Source organism: Etheostoma cragini, chromosome 14, assembly GCF_013103735.1.
Source record: "Etheostoma cragini isolate CJK2018 chromosome 14, CSU_Ecrag_1.0, whole genome shotgun sequence".
NCBI classification, from domain to species: Eukaryota; Metazoa; Chordata; class Actinopteri; order Perciformes; family Percidae; genus Etheostoma; species Etheostoma cragini.
The window spans coordinates 22,961,184-22,969,261 of NC_048420.1; positions in this window are offsets into that span (position 1 = coordinate 22,961,184).

Sequence of the window (8,078 nt, forward strand, 5' to 3'; positions counted from 1 at the left end):
GTGTGTGTGTGTGTGTGTGTGTGTGTGTGTGTGTGCGTGTGTGTTTTGGCCACAGGAATATTAGGTGACATGCTCAATTACGGTCTAGTCCCTGGTGTGTCAAATGTACTGTATGTTTGATGGTTAAGGCAGGAACATTGTGTGTGTGTGTGTGTGTGTGTGTGTGTTTGTTTGTGTGTGAGATCTTGCAGTCAATTATGGTTGCTCCATATCAAGTGCAGGTGAGCTGCCATGGAAGGCAGAGAATTATGTGTTTGTTTGATATTTGCGTCTTTGGCCCTCTGTGGGTGGATTTGAAGTGTGTGTGTGTGTGAGTATGTGTGTGTGTGTGTGTGAGTATGTGTGTGGGTGGATGTGTAGTGTGTGTTTGTGTGTGTGTGTGTGTGTGTGTGTAGTGTGTGTTTGTGTGTGTGAGTATGTGTGTGTGTGTCAGAGTACTTGTGGTAATTGTGAGTTGGATGTATGTGTGTGTAAATCTGGAAACATTATTAGCATTACGTATGTGTGAGACTGCTCCACTTCCTCTGTGTGTGTGTGTGTGCGTGTGCGTTTATGTGTGTGTGTTTGTGTGTGCGTGTGCGTTTATGTGTGTGTGTATGTGTGTGCGTGTGCGTTTATGTGTGTGTGTATGTGTGTGCGTGTGCTTGTATTTGTACCATACGTGTGATGATCCGCCTTCTGTTCCTGCTCTTCCTCTTCATCCCCCATTTTTCCTCTCTTCTCCAGCCAAACAGGGTCAGTTAATTATTTATCTCTCTCTCTCCTCCTCTCTTTCTCTCTCTTGCCTCGTTTTTACTCTCCATTTCATCCTCTCTCTCTCTCTCTCTCTCTGTCTCTCTCTTTCTCTCTCTCTCTCTCCACCTCTCTGTTCCTCTGTCTCTTTGCATATATTTCTATTTAAATCCATCTTTTACAACTCACTACTCATTTCTGTATTTTTCTTTTTAGTCTTCAATCTTCATTTGTTTCTCTTCTCCCTTCATCCTCTATCCATTTTCTACGTCTCTCTTCCTTTCTCACAACACATATTTTACTTGGACTCACTTTCCAATTGATCACAACTTTATTAATATATATTGTTTTTATAGATATGCATTCATAGATCTTTGGAGAGTTGGGATGAGTTATTTCAGGCGTCTCGAAGTAAATGTCACATTCATTTTCTTCGTACCAACAATGCAAGGTGGCTGACAGTTGGAGCACTTTTGGATGAATGTAAAACTCTGCAGGTTGAATCATCAGTGCTTTTGTCAAATTTCGGACAATACAGTTAGTGTTTGATGTTAAAAGAATCGTAGCACAAGATCCAGTTACTGGCTTTTTGTAGCCTACGTCTTCCTCAGCAGATGGAGTCAACTAGATTTAACACGGTTACTTTTTTGGAGCCAATTTTGGATGAATTCATTTACCATGGCGCCACATTCTGTGCACAGATGCATCTTGAACCGTTATGAACTACAGAAATGTGGCTGAGGCTCATGGGCTATGTAGTATTTAGAGTCATTATCCATGTTAACCGACAAAAGAAACTAAGTTGAATACACTCGTGTACTCTGGGGACAAAATACTTGCCCTCACCTTTCTTTACTACTGAATTGGGTTTTTCAATGCAACCCGTGTTTTGAAATGTTGGCAACGTAAGTTCCCAGGATGACTGCAAATAAGCAATATGGATTTATCTGATTTAAAGGGGTGTCTGCTGAGCAGTGTTGGGAAGGACACTTTTGATCCTTGTGTAGTATTCGGGTCAAATTGACCCCTTTGAAATTTTTACAAAAAGAAAAATGGTACAAGTATGCATTTTTCTACCTAAAAATCAATGGCCTTACCTTATTTTAATTCAGAAAACTATTCTGGAAATGACCACTCACATTTTTTCCAAGATCAGAATAATCACATTTTTAACATGAATTATCACCCTGTGACCAAAAACAAATCCCACTTCCATTTTTAATTGTGTTCTAGGAGAGACTGATTGCATTCACCTAACATATATATTATCTAAATTCACAATATCTCAATACTGCTTATTAAAAATGTCTATTCTGGGGAAGACCCAGGACTAGGTGGAGGGATTAGATCTCCAACCTGGCCTGGGAACGCCTCGGGACCCCCCAGTCGGAGCTGGTTGATGTGGCTTGGGAAAGGGAGGTTTTGGGGTCCCCTGCTGGAGCTGCTGCCCCCGCGACCCGATACCGGATAAGCTGACGTAGATGGATGGATGGATGGACTATTTTTGTTACTCATAATTTGTACAGTATAAGATTTCCGTTACTCTCCAACACTGCCGCTGAGTTGGCGTTGTCAGGAAGTTGGCGGATTTGCAAGAAAACCAAGAAGCAGTGAGATGTCTCTTGGTCAAGCTCCACACACAGGGTCCTACACTTCCCATAATGCAACTCTCTGCATGTTTTCGAAGCGCTTTTTTCCGAGTAAATGACCACATCTTTAAAACCTGTAAAACACTGCAGCGCTTTCTGCTGTAAGGTCTCCAACCAGTGGCTTCCCAGACGATCGTCTGGGTTATCTTTTCAAAATATTCTTCTCTATAATAATAATAATATTAATAATAATCCTCAAAATAGATAAACTGATGCCCCTTAAATCTTCAAAAATCCAACTGAATTGAATCAGGAGATCAGAGACCCAGCATTGCCATCCATTTTGATTATTTTCTAGCTTTATTTATCTCTCTTTTTCTTCTTTGTCCCATCCCTGTTTTCTTTTCTTTTCTTTGCCTATGTCTCTACATCTATCTGCATTTGCATCTCTCCCTCTGCCTTCCTTCTTCTCTTTCCCTGCATCCTCCAAGCCTCTTTTTTCTTCTCCATCCAAACAGAGATACTGTAGATGTAACGATAATATACATGTCCTCCATCCTTGCGTGCCTTCATCCCTCTCTCTCTCCCTCTCTCTCTCTCTCACTCCTTCACTCACTCTCTCCCGTGGCTCGCCCACTCACGTGTCATTTCCTTCGGTGCTGGTGTATTTTCTGCTGAGCACTGCAGTCTCCGGGTAGGTGTGGTGCGTTCATGGGTGTCCTCCCTCTCTCTCTCTCTCTCTCTCTCTCTCTGCTGCTGAAGAGCTTACGTAACTCCGACAGCACGGACAGAGATGGAGGAAGACAGGGAGGGAGATAACAGTTATGAGATGAACTCATTGATGTGGCGACAGGAGGAACATGTGTTCATGGATATGAGATGTGAGTGTGTGCAGCAAATATTGAGAAACACCTCGCTGGTGTCATGCAGACATCACATGGAAATTAAGTAAGATTAAGAAAGTGTTTGTATGCGTTTCTTTGTATCTGTCATCTTAAAAACACATCCCACATAGACACCGTGCACACTGAGCCTCATGCGTGTTAGTCTCACGTTGACAGACCTTCCTCCAAAGGGCTGCGGAGGAGGGTCTGGCTAGTCCACACTGCATCCCTGGATGGGACAAAGCGTGCTCTGGTTTATCGGCATTTCTTTTAACCAATCATGATCATTTTGGGTGGTGCTAAGCACCGTGCAGAGTCAAAGGGTTTCTGCAAAATAGCATCGGGAAGGAACTTGTTTTGGTGGAACATGTCTACGTCCAAAAGTTGTTTTAGTCGTGCAACAGAAAACTCAGATTGGACAGATAGTCTAGCTAGCTGTCTGGATTTACCCTGCAGAGACCTGAGGACCAGGTAACCATAGTCCTCAGATTGGACAGATCTTCAGATCTACAGACAGTCTAGCTAGCTGTCTGGATTTAGCTGCACCGACACAGCGGCAATCGTTGGCGAGAGTGTGGACGTAATAACTGTCCATGAGTTGCCTTTGACCTTTCAAGAGGAAGTAACGTAGGCGGTAACGGAAATCTGCACACAAGTGGTGAGCTGAAGACTCACGATAAGAGTAAAAGGCGAAGTGTCTCGGCTGTCCATCTATGTTCAGATCACCGAAACAGTCATAGGTACAGATATTTAGGTCCGGGTGGTATTTTTAGACATCCACGCATCTTGACTAAAGGTTCATTGGTGTAGGAATAGTAAACGTAGTCAATGCTTTGTGGATTAATCAGGAAGAAGAAACAAAATGATGTGAAACTGTTGGCAGGCGTCATGTGTCCTGCTGCTTCACCCTTTAGGAGGAACCCCAAAAAAACTGCAGTCCTCTTGGGTGGGGCTTCAAAAGAACAACAAAAAGAGAGAGAGAAAGAGATAGAGGGGGAGAAAATAGTCCATAAAATGAATAGAGAAAACCGCCCACACATCAATCCCCTTGACTCTGTGAGTGTGGAAGTTTCTATAAGCTGGCGGCGAGTCAGACACTTTATCTGCTCTTTCTCGTGCTGAGCACTATTTATTCATTTTACACGTTTTGCTGACGCTTTTATCCCCTGCGACTTACAACGAGCGTACGGCCTGAATCAGCATAAATGGGCAGGTCGTCGACGTTGTAATCCAACGACAGCGAGGGGAAAGTGGGTGGCAATATTCCCGAGTCACTCAGAAGGATCACGTACGATTGAGAAGTGCTGAGCAAAGGAGTCAGAGGGAAGAATATAAAGACAAGAGGAGGAGTTGTGTGATTTTGCTGCAGGTACAAAAAAAGCAACACGCACAAGGAATTAATGTCCCCGAGGAGGAGAAGAAAGAAAGGAAAATGTGTGGCTTTTAATGTCCTAAGAAGGTTTCACATAAACAGGATGTGACTGCATTCAGGCCGAGAGTCAGATGAACACCAGAGGGGAATAATGGCAACAACAGAACGATTATACAAAGAAAGAAAGCCATTAAAAGATACTTATCTAAACAAAAAGTCACTTCGGTAGTTTCAGACGGACTAAAAGCTGTTTTAATTCATGTGGTGCTGTGTAGCGTTGGCCGTAAAGGAGACAGAAAGGAAGTAAAAAACACTACTACACACAGGAAACACTACTACACACAGGAAACACTACTACACACAGGAAACACTACTACACAAAGTAATTTAGGAAAGAGCACTGTACATTCACTCAATGCATATTTCAGCGGGTTTTAACATATATGTGTTAACAAAACGGAGAAAAAGAGAAAAACTGGAACATTTTCTTCCACATTACAAAGGGAAACTTTGAGAAAAGACTTGAAATGTGTTCATTTAGAAACTTTGTCCCTTCCCTGATGTGAGTCGAGTGCAGATTTGAGTTGTGCATGCTCAGATGTAAACAGTTTATGGCACAACGTCTCATATCTCCGTGTGTACCCTGTCCACAGCAATCTCGCCAATCGGTCCAAAAACGTCCCAGTTAGAGAGCAAATGCCGTAAATCTTTACCTTTAGCTTGGTTTGGAACCTCCAAGGCTGAGTTGCCGTCTCAAAGGCCACAAACGGAGACCTTTGGCAACACTGACAGTGGCACCAATGTTCCGCCGCCTGATTGGGTCTTATCGGTCATGAAGTCTTCGTTCGAGACTAAGCTTTTAATGTCAGAATTTGGGAGATTAGTTATTCTACTGGAGCTAAAAACACCAACATGTTACTAATGTATTTGGGGGTGGCAGTAGCTCAGTCAGTAGGGAGTTGGGTTGGGAACCGGAGGGTCACTGATTCAAGTAAACGGTTTCTGGCATAACGTCTCATGTCTCCGTGTGTACTCTGTCCACAGCAATCTCCCCAATTGGTATATCTACAGTATCAATGGAGACCTTTGGCAACACTGACAGTGGCACCAATGTTCCGCCGCCTGATTGGGTGTTATCGGTCATGAAGTCTTTGTTCGAGACTAAGCTTTCAATGTCAGAATTTGGGAGATTAGTTATTCTACTGGAGCTAAAAACACTTGTGTGCACGGCAATTGCCTTTGGCCCAAAACTCTGCTTAAAATCCAAAATGTTACTGATGTAATTGGGGGGGGGCAGTAGCTCAGTCAGTAGGGAGTTGGGTTGGGAACCGGAGGGTCATTGATTCAAGTCCCCGTTTGGACCAAAGTATGGTGGTGGACTGGTGGCTGGAGAGATGCCAGTTCACCTCCTGGGCACTGCCAAGGTGCTCTTTAGCAAGGCACCGAACCCCCCCACCCCAACCACTCAGGGTGCTGGTCCAGCACTGGCAGTCCACACACTCTGACATCTCTCCATTAGTGCATGTATAGGTCCTGAGCATGTGTGTGTATTTCAGGCCCGTGTGTAGTGTTTAATTGTAATATCCTCATACGGGATCAATAAAGAGTGTAAATTTAAAGTAAATTAAAGATAGCCACAGTCCTTTCTTCCAAAAACATTAATGGAACTGAGACATCACTGCGCTTCTCTCTGATCATTTAAGATGTCTGCTTTAAGGAAGCTGTAAAATCTCTAAAATTAAATCTCTAAAATTAAAACTTCCCCAAAGACATGAGTCCAAACGGCCCATTATCTGTCTGTCTGTCTGTATAGTATTGGAACTATAACACTATCACAAAGTCTACTTTTGCATTGATGAATGGACACTAAAGAGGAAGGAAGTCTACAGGAGTTGACACAAAAGTGTTGGTTTCGGCAAGCCAGCAGCGAGTCAGATTTAGCTCCTTTCAGATCGATAAAGTATCCCTAGTACGGAGATAAGGGCGGCATGAAAGGCCTTTATTAGTACCTGGAATGAAGAGGGGAAACAACCACAGAGGAGATGAGCATGGATGGAAGGGAAACGAGAACAAGGACGATGCTCCTAATGCACGAGTGTTAAACTCACTTTCACAACACTGGAAAATGAGAATCCCTTTATTTGGGGCTTTCTAAAACGTTTTTTGTTGCTTTTGTTGAGAGTTTTAATGCTTTTTTTGAAACTTTTTTGATGCTTTTATTTACACTTTTGTCGTTTTTTTCACCTTTTGTCACAAAGTTAGTAAAAATGTTCCTTAGCCTTCATAGAATTTAACAAATCAAGAACAACTGTTTCCCGTCTCGGTAGTTTGGCCCACAACTAGGATTGCCAAAATCTATTGTGAATATAAACTGACATGGGGACTGGCTCAGAATCTGCGAGGGTTTGGGTGTGGCCCGTGGGCCTTGAGTTTGACTTAGTCAAGTTCTAACGTTTTTGGAGTTCATGGTTGTGTTTTTTTGATGAAAACGTAGATCTTTAGTTCACTTTTTGTGACAAATACTCATCGTCATTTTCAGTTTTTCCTTGTTTGATGATACATTATTAATTTATCCGCCCATCCCAACACAAACACAAACCCAGATCCAGACCGGCAGGGGTTTCTGCGTCACATACTGGACCTGAGGAACCGATCCTACTCGAAGTTTTAGGGCAGACATAGCATTTTGGACAAATACTACTATTAATGGAATGGATCCGGATAACAAATGGGCCAAAAGAAACAACACCCACATTATCCACATTGTACAAAAAGAGGAGGAAGGGGCAAAAGGCATTTAACCCTCGTGTTGTCTTCCCGTTAACCATGAACTTGTCCATCCAGGTGAAAATTTAAAATGAAATTTTTTTTTGTGCTTTTACAATGTTTCTGTTGCTTTATCAGATTTATTTGTCACTTTTACCAGCTTTTGGTGCTTTTTTAAAAACCTGAGCTGGTTTAATAACAGGTTTTACACTTATTCCTGGAATTCATTGTCAACAAACCTCATTTATAATAAATTATACAGAAGTTTTTAGTTAAAAAAGCAGATATTATGAATTATTTTGACTAATAGTTAGGATCAGAGGATGCTGACTGGATCTCAGATGGATAGATGTCAAAATTAAGTCCGGTTACTGTTTTGAAACCATTAAAAAAAAGAATTCAAAAACACCCAAAAGATTCATTGAAAGTAATCATTAATTTTACCTGAAAAACAAATGTAATCAACCATGTTTTTTGTGGGCAATTTGGTTAAAAGAAATCCAAATTTCTGATATAAAACACTTTGAAACGCAGCCTTGCCCACTCTAAACCAATGGTTTCCATTCTGGATGAAAGCGGATGCATAATTTACTCCGCTAAATAATTTATCTGCAACCTGCATCCAGAAACAGCAAAGTAACTGCAGTGTGTGTGTGTGGTAGTGAGTGTGTGTGTGTGTGTGTGTGTGTGTGTGTGTGTGTGTGTGTGTGTGTGTGTGTGTGTGTGTGTGTGTGT